The sequence below is a fragment of the Ixodes scapularis genome, unplaced genomic scaffold (assembly GCF_016920785.2).
Source record: "Ixodes scapularis isolate PalLabHiFi unplaced genomic scaffold, ASM1692078v2 PGA_scaffold5__190_contigs__length_132052651, whole genome shotgun sequence".
Classification (NCBI taxonomy): Eukaryota; Metazoa; Arthropoda; class Arachnida; order Ixodida; family Ixodidae; genus Ixodes; species Ixodes scapularis.
The window spans coordinates 100842827-100857101 of record NW_024609880.1 but is presented as its reverse complement, the minus strand read 5'-3'; positions in this window follow the sequence as shown (position 1 = coordinate 100857101).

Genomic DNA, 14275 nt, shown 5'->3' with positions numbered 1-14275 from the left:
TAATCCCGCTGCATGAGCTCTCGTGCATCCAGATCCTCTTGCAGTGCTATGAACTCGTGCTCTAGCTTTCGCTATAATACACGGGGCTCCTAAATTGTCTCAACATCTTTGTCTTCTATGTGCTTGCCCGAAAGGGCCCGGGCACAAGCCCTGTTTGCATAGAAGCCTCTTGGCTCCCCCCTAGGCTGACTGGCGCAGTGTCTTCACGCGGCGAGGTCAGGAGCTTCATTTCGTTGCGTACTACTACTTCCGACTTTATGAGCCCTCGCAGTGAAAGGCAAGAGGCAGAACCTCAGTTTTTTCTGCACCCCAGCCAACAGAAGAAAAATAAACTTACCATGATCCCAAGGATAAATTCAAAAAAAAAATTGTCTTGCTCTTTATGTTTATACAGCCTTGATGGAGATGCGCCTCAACGGGTAATCGGTCTCTTAGCTGTAGATGAGAAATTTAGCCAGTGCGGTACAACCGCTAACCTGGGATTTTTAACGTGCATCACGCAGTAGTGATCACACGAACGCGGGCCGGTACGAAACTCATCCAGATCGAAACGGGCGGGGGCGGCGGGGATCGAACCCAGGAGGTTCCCAGCGCAAGCTTTCGCTCCACGCTCCTCCCTAAGGATAAATTCGGAGTATACTTGATGTGTGGTGTCTGAGGTGGCCAAAAAAAGAAAAGAAAAATATTCCTACAAGGGAAACTAAGCCTATCGCGCATATTACACATTCTGTGCACTCCGAATCATCTGTGCGACCGATCTAGGTAATTGGCAAAGAAAAAGTCTACTAAGCAAACGTTTGGATACAATACAAATGAGGAGAACTACGGTATAGGATTTGCTCCTTTTTGATCCAAAGGCCCGACAGAATTCTAAATTGAAACCCGGATCACACCGCTTACACCTCATACAAAAGACAGTCTGACAGACACGATCGAGTCACCGCGAGAACCGTGTTTCGAATGCCGCGTGCCATGTTTCTTCTTGAACTCATTGCCCTGCAGCGTCCGAAGAACGGACCTCGCGGTGACTCGCGTTCGAACCTGTCTGCAGACCATCCTTCGTAGGATTTATGAGCAGTGTGACCCCAGCTTAGTTCAGGTATATATTTTATCATGAAAATCTTGAAAGATTACGTAGTCGGGGGCGGTATGTCATAAAGCAAAAGCGACGGGATTGCCATGGTGGGGAAGAACAATGAGAGATGCTTAAAAGAGATGTAAAAAAAATTGCAAGGCGAGTAAAAAAAAAGAATTAAGATTAATTAACCGCGTTTCTATGAGAAAGCAATTGACGTTGCACTGAGTTTCTATTTCTGCACGAGCTCACTAGGTAGCCGGACAAAAGCTCACCGGACAAAAGCTCACCGACAAAAGCTTACCTATTTTTTTGGCTAAAGACAGGTTGGGATAAAGTGCGGGCACGATGGACATTGCACCATTTTTAGGAGGACTGGTACCCCTTACCATACAAAGGTGTCGACAGATAAGCCATAACAGGCGAAGCGACGATTTGGGACCAAAATTTAGGTCACCGATATTGAGTGGAGCTGATAGCATAAAACTTGCCGGAGTACCCTTGCGCCACACCGAAGGAACTTCGTGGATCGAAGTTTTGAACCCGCTTTTTCAATGTTCTTCTGTCACGCTAAACGCGCACATAAAGGTTATGCAGAATCTACTCATCGACATTGCAAGAACGCAGTGGCATATAATGGTCAGTGGTAAGCGTGTTTCACATGCAGCAATTTCGGCCCTAGAGCGGCGCGATTTCTGCCGTCGCGGCGCTCGTGCCGCTCAACCGCTGGTGCTGGCCAAAGCGCCGGGACGGCAGAAATCGCGCTGCTCTAGGGCCAAAACCGCTGCATGTGAAACATGCTTTAGTCTGGAAATATCTTTAACTTATTACTGGAAGCATGCTTAAATAGGCTGGTTTAGGCGTGTTAGCTTTGCCTCCAGAAGTTGAAGTTGCGCGAGCGCTTGTAAACTTTGTTTAATTTTGTCAACGCGCGATTCAGGTGTATTTCTGCAAAGTAAAAAAGAAAATAGCGTGGTACAGAAATTATATATGTTTTGCTGTTTCTTTGTGCATATTAAGGCGCCTGAACCAAAATGGGTTCATCGGGACCGCCAACTAGGGCCGCCGTTATGTCCACGCGTCTATGCCTCGCCATTCCATCGTGGCCAAATGCATGGAACTTTCGCTCTAGATTATTATGTTAGACAAGCTTCGTACCCCAACTACGGGTTTATGGACAACATTTCGTGTCAGATGAGGAACCTCTTTGCAATTGACTAGGGAAAAATATATTCTGAAATGTGATTATAAAAAGACGGCTCTCTGACTACGGCACTACCGCTGCCACAATAAGACGCAAAATGCCTTTAACATGGCGTCACGGCACTGATAGCAGACGACAATGTTGGTTTCGATTTCGAGTCTAACCAGAAGTGAGTTAGGTGCAAAATCTTATACTTAAAGGCGCAAAAGAAATGAGCACAAAGAAGTAGGCGTGCACACTCGGAGCGCTACAAACAACTAAATTTTATTTTGAAAAAAAAAAGAAAAAGAAAAAAAGAAAACGAACATATATACACACTTTATTATACCTCACCCCAAATGAACCTGAATTCCTTATTTGATGAAACGAGTGACGACGCACTCATGCAACCGTCATACTCAATTACACTTTCTGCCGCTTTTTTGGATTCCTACTTCCCCGGAATCTGTGTTTTATCCAGCAAAGGATCACACGAACACTTATTACAGTGGACTTCGAAGTTCCATGAAGGAGACCGCTTTACAGGATGTTGATGACCTATGTACGATCGGGTGGTGCACGGAAGCACCCGATGACAAAAGCTCCGTATGAAATGACCACGACTGACACACCGTCCTTTTGCCCCGCCTTAAAATGGCCAGTTTCATCAGGAGCGAATGACGCGAATCCTCAGATAAGGTGGCCTGGTCCTCACCGTGACGGCGGAGCACTTTGCTTCTAATTAAGCGACAATAAGTGGGCACGCGAGCGTGTGTAACGTAATCATGCTGTCATTGGAACAATGCTGGTTGAAGCTTGCACAGGGATTTTGCACGTGGGGTTATTATGCTGCATACGTACGATCGCCCATATGTCGTTGATATTTTAGACTACCGATGTAGCGCATCCCACATGTTTGTGTAAATGTTTTTTTTTTGTTTTTTTTTCTTTGTGCGCATGCTTTTTTGTTTTTGTTTATTTTTAAGCATAATCTAGTTAGCTTCAATGGTGCTCTGAGGGAACGCCAACAAGGCCGACAATTTTCTTGAAATTTATATCGACCCTTTTTTTTTTTTTCGTTGGTAACCATTTTATTTTTATTGTCCCTTTTTAATTTTGACAGTAGGCTTCAAGTTGAGTTTCGAGCTTCGTGTCTCTCAGTCGCTTTTTGTCCTTTTGCTCTAGAGTTTTCTTTTATATATATATATATAAGCAAACTTTACCTCATTCGTTTTGGAAATTGGGACATCCGGATAGCAAATTTGAGCAGAGACAGACGGAAGTATTTGGGAAAGGGGAGAGCACAGGGGAGGGGCGAGCCTAACGGCCTCGGAACGGATTGCTTACCAAGGTCGATCGGCTAAACTCCATGGCACACCCTCTCTTTCCCTCAGAAAGGGCGAGAGACTTGGTGAGAGAACAGTTACCCTCCCGTTTTCCCCACACAAATCTCCTTTGTGGGGGAAGAGGACTCGGCGTCCTTGAGCGACAAGGAATCCGTTCATTCCTAAGCTGACAGTACAGGGGGAGCTACGCGCCCGCCGGATCAGTCATCACCTGCCCCGCTCTCTGCGCGTGGTTACGGGAAGGAGCTTGATCACGTGATTAAAGTTAGACGTGCGATTGGTTCACCGAACACCTTGGCTTCCATTACCCTGTCAGCTCAGGGGTGACGGAGTCCCAGCCCGCGAAACACACACAGAAAGTGAGGTCACGTTGACCAAGGCCACGCGATAAGGTAGGGGTCGACTGGAGGACGGTGGGGACTGTTCGACTGGTTTGGGGAACTTTCGGCGAAATTCGACGAAGTTCGCCATTATGAACAGTGTTGTGCAACCGGGAACTGAAAACGGGCAAAAACAGCTATTTTCTTCAAGAGAAAATAATTGCAAGATCAACGTGCGCATATCAGGACATCGTGGTGCCAGTTTTTAAGTTGTTTTAGTGCATTTTATTGCTTAGCGGACTGATTTTATCGTGCGAAGCGGCTCGGCATCTTCGCCATCCACGCTACCTCTGCTGGAAACGGCAAAAAAAGGTGTTTTTAGAGCTCCGATCACCAGCAGCGCATTCCGTCTTAATGCCAAGTGCGATCTTGAACATGCGGATTGTCAAAACTTCTGCCACTAAATAAGCTACGCTTCAGAGTAACGGTATCTCAAAACGTCCCATTCGCATTTGAACCGTGCACATTTCGACCCCTTCTTATTTGGTCCTTCTCGTTTGAACCTTCTCATAAGATCCGAATCGTGTTTTTCGCAACTGGACCCCACTCTCATTTCGCCCGTTCGCGCTACGACCGAATGACACTAGTTCGGCATGCTTCTAACGTTGTTATGCCTTCGCGGCCTTGTTGATGAGCCTTACCTTAGTTGGGTTCCCAACATACCATCAGATATATGTTATGTGTAGAGGTACGCACTGAGAATCGTACATTGACACCTGCTTCCCTTCATCTAAGCAACCAAGAAAAAAAAGCGATGAACAGTTAATTCGGAAACTTTGTTTGAACAGAAATAGCATACATAATAGCAGTGGTTCTCAACCACTGATGTTTCGCAGACGCCTTGTAGAAAGGCGGAGATGATGGAGGATCCCGTTTGGGGTGCGGGGAATAGAAAGGTATAAGTTATCATGATAATGATTTAATAAATAGATATAACTAACTGCTAATGTAAAGTAGACTTATCTCATTGACATACACACGAGAGTACTCTCCCGAAATTTGGAACGTTTCTTCTCAATGTGAAGAAAGACAACTAATATTGCCGTGCGTGACTGATGAGACAGGGCTTCGCGGACCCCTAGGATTTCTTCGCAGACCCCCTTTTGAGAACCACTGCATTATAGAAGTGGTGGCATTGTCCCAAGTTGAAAGACCTCGAACAACGTAACATTTCGGAATATGATCTGACTGCGATAAATAGTTGGTCTGTTTTATTGTCAGCTAGTAGCCTTTTAGGGCGACCTCGACGCACTGCTAAAATCCTTAGCAGAGAGAGTATGCCTGCAGTGTGGCACACACACACACACACACACACACACACACACACACACACACACACACACACTAAGTATATCAATGTATTAATATTACCATAAAAACACGATTTTGGTATAGAAAGAGTCAAGTGCGACGGGTCAAAGCGAGATATTTTTGAGAATGGCTGTATTGAAAAGGGCTAGGTGAGAAGGGCGAAACGAGAACGGGCCCTAATGAGGAGGGTTGGAATGCGAAAGACAAAACGGGAATGGGCCAAATACGACGGGTCAAAGCGAGAAGATCTTTTTGAGAATGGTTGTTTTGAGAAGGGCCAAGTGAGAACGTCGAAACGAGAACGGGCTCAAATGATAACCACCCCATTGGCCGTATTGTGGCTTAAAATCATGGTTGGCAGTTATGTGAAGCTTTATCTGAAATCACAGAAAACGCTTTTTTGTCCTCCACAAATGTTTAAACAGTTCGCGACAAAGCAAAGCTGTATTACATCAGCTTCCTTGTCAGCGAACGGAGTGCCGAACCTCTAGACGCAGCTCATTTAGTGGCTCTTGTCCAAACCATGGATATACTCTTGGCAGCCCCTACACACCTGTGACCTTCCTTTGTAGTGTGCATACATGTCACTACTACCTTCGACGGACCGAAGACGCTACGAACCGCCCTTCCTTCCATGTGAGTGACAAAGAGACGACCTCTTGACCATCGGGGACATGTGTTCTTGCTACGCAATGTACGCGCTTTGTCATGATCCGATGAGTTTGGACTGCGTCGAACTCTGTGACAGGAATATTCGACGAGTCCAGCCTGTAACCAACAGAGATCGGCCCGACAGGCCTTATACAGCCCTAATTGTAAGTATTTTTTTTATTTATTCTAATAGAGTGTTAGAGACGTTCTGATTGGTTATTCTTTTATGTTCGAAGTCATTTTTATTTTATTTTTCCTGTTAAAATATGGGTGTCTTCGTGTCGCAAGATGTTTGCCTCCCAGTATATCTAAAGCTGAATACCACACAAGCGTTGGTTAACCCTTATTTCCCCAAATTCGGTTTGTTGGCTGGAAGTGGAGTGCCAGTAATTTCTTTACTGGTCAAGCTTTTTTTACGTGCGTGATTTATTTGAAATTCTTGATTGATTCAAGCGTTATGTTCTGCTCAACTGTAATGTTCCTCTCGTATAACAGACTATTTATTGAACTGTTAATTTCGTAGTACATTTGACACTGGTGAGATGAAAAAGGCCAGTGATTTGATTTATAACTGGTAAATATTATGAAGAAAATACTAGCACATTTGTAACTACATATTTCTGTGCCGCAAATTCCATAAATGTAAATTTTTTTTCCAAATCAATGTAGAGATATAGGTGTAATCTTAAATGGTGAGATTGTAATTAACAGGTCTTAAGGTTAGATGAAGGGTTGAGGAACCCTATGATATTGCAAGAATAGGGCTAAGCAATTTATGGATTGACCTTTCTACTATTTTATTAATTTCTTTAATCACTATCAGTATTTAATACTAGATCGGTTGAGCTCTGAGTTAGGACAAGTCGGGCGAACAAAACAACAGTTAACGTCTATGCCGGCTAGCTGGAAACAACGTCTCAGCTGAGACTAGGGAAAGCACTGCCAAAGCCAGCGCAGAAGCTGAGCGCGACTCACACCTCGTCTCAAGACGCTCGCGCGCCCCACCCTTTGCAGTGCTTTTTTTCACCCATTGTCGGCTGGGACGCTGATTCCAGCAAGTCGGCCCAGGTGTCTTACTTGCTCATCTATTTGTTATATAAGGCAGTACTGCTATCTCCTAGAATACTCAAGTTTATTGTATACAAAATAACGAAAAATATTCGCTGGAAAAGAAAGTTTTCATTATAGAAAAGTAAACATTAGAAAAGTCGGTAGGCCTTTCTGAGATTTTATGTTAGAGAGCAACTGAATCGATTAATCGAACAGTTGATTAAACGGCGGCGATTAATAAAGCTATATTTTATTTGGACATTCATAATTGACAAAGGTAAGAGAGAACTGACAGTGACTGAAGATGAAAGGTAAATGAATATTTAAAATTACAGTGGTATGAGGTGGCTTAGCGGGAACTGGCACCTGAATCGAGGCCCCCGATTCTGTTTCTTTCAGAACTGTGAGCCCAGAACTCTGGGTGGGATCCCGGCCATCACGTTCTTGCCCGGTTCACAGCTTGCAGGGGTGAATCCTGGCACTCATTTTTGCTTTAATTTTTCTTTAATCGTAATACTTAATAAAATGTATTGACGGTATACTTTGAATTGCATGCTTCTATATTTACCTGGATGCGATAAAAAAAATTCCACAGTGAATGTGGCTTGTTTACTGCAGCTTTCTTTTCAGATGTATATGTAGTGTTCAACTGACCACTATAAATACATCTGAAAAGAAAGCTGTATGTCCGCTAAAATGGCTGCCGATAATAGTACAACCCGCTCTTGAAATCGGATGCCAAAATTTAAATAGCCAGGGCATAAGGTTGGGAGCTAATATTGGATAAGCCAGTGATTAAGGTTTGATGCCAATATTGGTTGTAGGATTCACAATCAGTAGTGGTTTAATGATGGTTTAGGTGTTGGTGAAATTGTGGCCCAACGTTGGGCTTAAATTTTGGTTAAAAGGCGGTCGAACCATGGCATAAATGATGGTCCAATATTAGCCTAAATATTGGTTGAATCGTGGTCCTACATTGGCATTAGTTAATGGTCCAGCGTTGGATCGGGTAGCGGTTTCGAGAAAATCAACATTAGGCCAACATTGGAGCCAATGTTTGCCATTTGCGGGCCTATTTGGTCAAACAATTGTGTGCTGCTTGGAAGTTGGGGCGCAGTAATCGGCTAAAAGATAACGCACTATGTTTCTTTTTTTTTTTTTTAAGTGTTATGTGTTTTGTCGTCTGCTCTCCAGCGCGTTCTCGCTGGACTGAATCATCGGTCTTCCTCGCGCAGATTCCGTCTGCGACGCAGGTGACTTCTACAGTCATTATACAGAGCTGTGACTCTAGCGTGCAGTGACTTCCAAGCATGCTTTGCCATCCGTGATCCCTCAGTTTTAGCAGACCGTTTTTGCACCTTCGATACGATACTTCAGCGGTGCGATCGGCCATGGAGTAGTTATGCCTGGGCGCGTATCGGGCCGGCTGGAACCACGGCTACTGTTCTCGCACCGATTACAAAATTTAGATTCCGGTGTCGTAGCGGGACTCAACAGTTTTAGTCATGACTGAAAGTAAACATCTTGCTGTCCTTTAGCTGCGGCAAGTATATTTGAGATTGCTAAAATTCGTGATAGAAAGAAATGAAAAAAAAAAATAAATAAATAAATAGAAACACGAGATGTGCATTCTCGTTTTTTCTATTTATATTCCTAAAAAGTTGACGCAAAATACCTCATGCGTCCATGGCCGAGCGGATAAGAGGGCTGCCACTTTGGCCTACCTAGCGAGTGGATTTTCAATTAAAAATATAAAGGAAACCAACCCGTCCTGGGTTTCTAAACCCAGGACGGGTTGGTTTCCTTCATATTTTTCCTTATGAAAGTTTTGCTAATAAACTGTGCGTTAAAAAAAAGAAAAAAAAAACAGGTTTCCAAACTAAACTTGTCCGACCAAACAGGTCCCCAAACAGAAAGGAGCGAAAAACAGGGCGCGCCATCTATCGGTCTTTTTTTCAATGAATTCCCGCGACGCCGGAGTAGCCACGCGTGTGCTGATCGCTCTAATCCCCACACCCGTTCTGGGCCCTTTCGCCTCCCTTAGCCTTGCCACCGTGCCCAGCCTTCCCCCCTCTTTCGGCCTTGTCACCCCTCCCGGCCCTTTCGCAGTCGCCGGCCTAGCCCCCGCACTCGGCAGTTCCGGCTCGCTCGGCCCTAATCCACGCTTGGCCCTTCCGCGAGGGCCGGCCGAACTGGTAGTGACCCCAAATATCCACACAAAAGAGCCTTCTTCGATTTTTCTCTCTTTCCACGACAGGAGAAAAGGCGGACCAGGCTCGTGTATATTTTTCTTTGGTTATTTTATGTTCCCTCGACCGACGCCACACCTCTAGTTACCAATGTGAAAGCTTCAAGAATAGGAGGATTAGCTCTGGAAGGATTATCTCTTCGGGATGAATGATCCGGTTTGCCTGTCCGTAGGCGAAGGGAGGAAGTGGCCGTCTCAGCTCGGAGCGTGGAGCGAAAGCTTGCGCTGGGAACCTCTGGGTTCGATCCCCGCCGCCCCCGCCCGTTTCGATCTGGATGAGTTTCGTACCGGCACGCGTTCGTGTGATCACTACTGCGTGATGCACGTTAAAAATCCCAGGTTAGCGGTTGTACCGCACTGGCTAAATTTCTCATCTACAGCTGAGAGACCGATTACCCGTTGAGGCGCATCTCCTTCAAGGCTGTATAAACATAAAGAGCAAGCCATTTTTTTTTTTTTTTTTTTTTTTTTTCCGTAGGCGATGGCGTGTCGCAAGGTAGGGAAAACGGAAAGTTACTACGACGTCATTGCGGTGCGTCCTGACCAGGAAGGGGAGGCTCATCCGGTTTCCCACTGCGAGCTTATCGGGAAAGTTTCGAACAAACTATGTCGATGCACGCGAGATTTTTATATTTGTTTGATCCGTAGAGCCGTTTGTTGCAGTGTATCATTTCTGATTACTGAGAATTCACGAATACATATTTGTTCCTCACTCCATGTTACGTTCAACCTGTCGCGATTTTGTTTCGGGACAGTTTCTGGATTTCAACTATACCCGTTTTCAGCTCAAGCACTGTAGTAAAGAAGTACGGCACCTCGCGGAACATTACTGATTTCCGCCTTTATGTTGATAATTAAGATATATGTAGGTGAATTTTAGATTAGATATATGCTATCTTATCAACACGTACACGTTCCAAACGCCGAAAGCATCAATTTTTCCTCCTGTTTTTTTTTTTTTTTTTTTTTTTTTTTTTTTTTTTTAGATGAAGACGGGTATAGTATCTACTAGAGCCACTAAATGAGCTGCGCTTAGAGTATCGGCACTCCGTTCCCCGACATTGTTCTGGGCGCCGCCATTTTGGCTCGTATACAGAGCAGACGCAACTGCCGATCGTCATGATTCAAAAGTGCGACTTCCTAAGCGTTAGATTCGGTGTTAGGAAGGTCATGTAATATTGCTTTGCTCTGTCGCGAACTGTTTAAACATTTATGAAGGACGGAAAAGCGTTTCCTGTGATATCAGAAAAAGCTTCAGATAACTGGTAACCATGATTTTAAGACACAATATGGCCCAGTGTCGTTACTCTGAAGCGTAGCTTATTTAGTGGCAGTAGTACCTACCTGTCTGCTTAAACACCGGGAAAAAAAAATGAAGCGTGTCTGTTAACTGCAATAATACTTAAAAAAGTGAAAGCCGTTTACAACTCCCTGTAACGCCGAATTTGAGCGCAGCTCTTGAGGAGGAGGAGGGAAGGGTACTGGGGTCACGGGACCTCGAGGGTCACGGGACCTTGGGGGGTCACGTGACGATGCCGATGACATCATTAGTGACGTCACTGATGACGTCATCAGTGACGATAACGATGCGGATACCGATGACGTCATCAGTGATGATGACGATGCGGATGCCGGTGACGTCATAAGTGACGTCACTGATGACGTCATCAGCGATGATGACAATGCGGATGCCGGTGACGTCACTGATGACGTCATCAGTGACGATGACGTCATCGCATCGTCATCACTGATGATGACGATGCGGATGACGGTGACGTTACTGATGACGTCATCGGGGGTCACGTGACCTCGAGGGGAGGGGGTCACGTGACCTCGGGGGGGGGGGGGTCACGTGACTTGGGGAGTCACGTGTCTTTGGGTGTCACGTGATCTTGGGGGTCATGTGACCTCTGGGGCTCACGTGACCTTGGGGTGACCTTGCGGGTCACGTGACCGTGCGGTGACCTTGGGGATCACGCGACCTTGGGGTGACCTTGGTTACGCCGACGGCGACGCCGCTCAAGCCGGGAACGGGCCCCTGAGAGCTGCGCTCTAAAACAAGCGAGCTGGTGATGATTCATGGTAATAAAACCCGAAACTCAGGAACACAATGGTGTTGTGTTCGTTCCCTTCTGTGTTCCTGAGTCTCGGGTTTTATTACCATGCATAGTGTCTTTTAACCGTATTTGAGGGACTCGGAGAAGCAGAGTGCGTTGAGAATGAGACGAGCACACGCTGTGTGTGTGTGTGTGTGTGTGTGTAGTGTGCGTGCGTGCGTGTATGGCGTCATGCGGTCATGTGACCTTATGTGTCACGTGACGGCACGTGACACCGGAACTTGACATCACGTGACCTGTGTGTCGGTTAAAACTTCGCTTTTCCCATGAAACCCAGCCGCGTAACACATTCTACGTTAAAAAGGCGCCCAAAACGCCTAAGATACGGTCAATCCCGTCGTTTGACACGAGACGCCGGAGGCCGTGGGGGGGGGCAAGTTGGCGGGAAGTAATCTGTAAATCTCTCCTATCAAAGATATAGTTTCGCGTAGCATGCATGTTCGCGTATCAGACGTGTATATTTCATCGATAATGATCCTATAATATAATGGTATTATAAATCTCAGCGCGCATAGTTATTATCTCGTTCGACGTATCACATCGTTTCTTACATTTCTTCTTTTTTTTTTTTTTTTTTTCCCCTCGTGGTTTGAGCACATCGAAAGAACGTATCGCGACCATCTCTGTGGTTGTGCAATGAATTCGGGCTGGCCGCACGTTTTATTGGAGAAACAATGGGCAATTATTTTAAAAGGGGAAAAAAGGAAAGAAAAAAAAAAAAAAAAGAAACAGAAATTAGTCTGTTCGAACAAAACCAGCTAGACAAGGCCGGCGCCATTCTTTCCCAAGGCGTCAATACTAGTGGATCCACACAGCGCAGTGTGTTTGCCGCATGGGGCGGGTCGGGGATTCACGAACGATGACGTCACGAGCCGGCCTTGTCGTCTAAAGTGGTACTGGTTCGAACTTCGAACCAGCTTACGAACGTCTCGTTGCGTTGTCCGGGCAGTTCGACGTCCACCACGATGCATCAAGGTTGTGCTTGGGTTTCGGAAGAAACAAAAACGTGACATCCTGTGGGCCCCGTGTGCACGAAGTTCACGGAAGGCGATATATGTGCTGCTACGGTTGGCTTCCGGGAAGAAATCTGGCAGTGCCTAATTCGGCGTGCTTCGATGAAACAGGGAGGTGACGGGAAGATGGAGACAACTTCTTTAAAGACAGTCGCGACATACTTTCCTTATTATTTTATTTTATTATTATTTTTGATCGCGCTATTTTGTTCGGATGTACGTTCGGAAGTACCGAGGTACTTCCGAACAAAATAGGAGAATTGCTTTTGCGGGAACATAAATATTCGTTAAATGTTGTTGTGAATGGGAAGCTTATTTCGCGAATTTTAGGGAATCGCAGGTTCGGGAGGTTCTGGAATGAAAATACGTGAGCACGCGTGGTGCAAGCGAGCGCGGGGGCACTCCCTCAACCAATGAAGTTAAGATCCTGATGACCTGCGTTGGGCTTCCGCGAAGTCTCTGTTGTTCCTATTGTGGCTTATCTTTTTGCTGCCCAGTGCGTTCTAAGGCGTTTCTTTCCTTTTCTGACTATTACGCGCTTTGCTTCATCACCGAAATCCTCGATCCTCGTTTTCTGCCAGGTGGCTCCAGTTATTTTAAAATGGTATGAAACAGGGGAGTAAGAAAGCAAGCGAAAATAGCTCAAAATCCCCCCCCCCCCCCCCTAAAAAAAAAAAAAAAAAAAAAAATGTTTTTAAACATTTTTTTTTGTCAACGAACCACGTTTGGTCATTTATGGTTATGGTTTAGATAAACCACTTATGTAACGAAACCGTATTTGCAATTTACGTGCGGTAGGTAAGTATACCTATAGTTTCTCGAAAATAGCGCGTAAGTATTATTGCATCAACATTTTCGGCTGGTTTTGCGCGCTTATTCACCTGGTCACTCGACGGCTCTTTTTGTTTCTTTCTCCAAGTTTTCGGATGGTTGGAAAGCTATTATAATTCAAATTCGGTGAACTATTGTCACGGGTGTCAAGCTTGAGAAAGTACTACTGGCCCCGTGCGCGACCAAAAGCGTCACCGTGATCGGCCATCCACGATTGGCCAAAAACTCACCTTGACGTCTTCAGTAGGATCACTTCTACTCTCATCGGTGGAAATAGGAGCAAAGTCAGACTCTCAACTCTGACGGTGATGATTTAGGAACGTATAACGACGGGGCTTTCACCGCGGCGCCTTTTACGCACCATCGAACTTGTTGCACGCTACTAATAACCCTGGTCGTGACGTCAGGGGCACGAACCATAAGAGGGGCGCCACCGAAACGTCTCGTCGCCAATACTGTATTTTCAAGCACAAGAGTGGTGCAAACATAATATATATATATATATATATATATATATATATATATATGTTCACAGGATCTAAACGTAGTGATCAGTGACTGGTTGTCAGAAGTTCGCAGACAATACCACCCGGGAGACAAGGCCTGGGCATGACGTCATCTTTAGTGGAACCCCGACCTAATGCCTCGAAGACTAAATGACGAAGAAGCCTTTTTCTCTCGGTTCTAGCTGAAAACTTGTCAAAAAAAAAAAAAAAATGAAAGCCGCTTGCAACTCCCTGTAACGCCGACTTAGAGCGCAGCTCTTGAGGAGGAGGAGGGAAGGGTACTGAGGGGGGGGGGGTCATGTGACGTCGGGGGGGAGGGCTCACGTGACCTTGGGGAGGTGGTCACGTGACCTCGGGAAGGGGGTCACGTGACCTCGTGGGGGGTCACGTGACCTCGTGGGGGTCATGTGACCTTGGAGGCGGTCACGTGACCTCGGGGAGGGGGTCACGTGACCTTGGGGGGTCACGTGACCCCCAGAGAAATTTTCCGCTAGATTTAGCGGGGAAATTTTTCCGCTAAATCTAGCTGGGATATTTTTCCGCTAGATTTAGCGAAGAAATTTT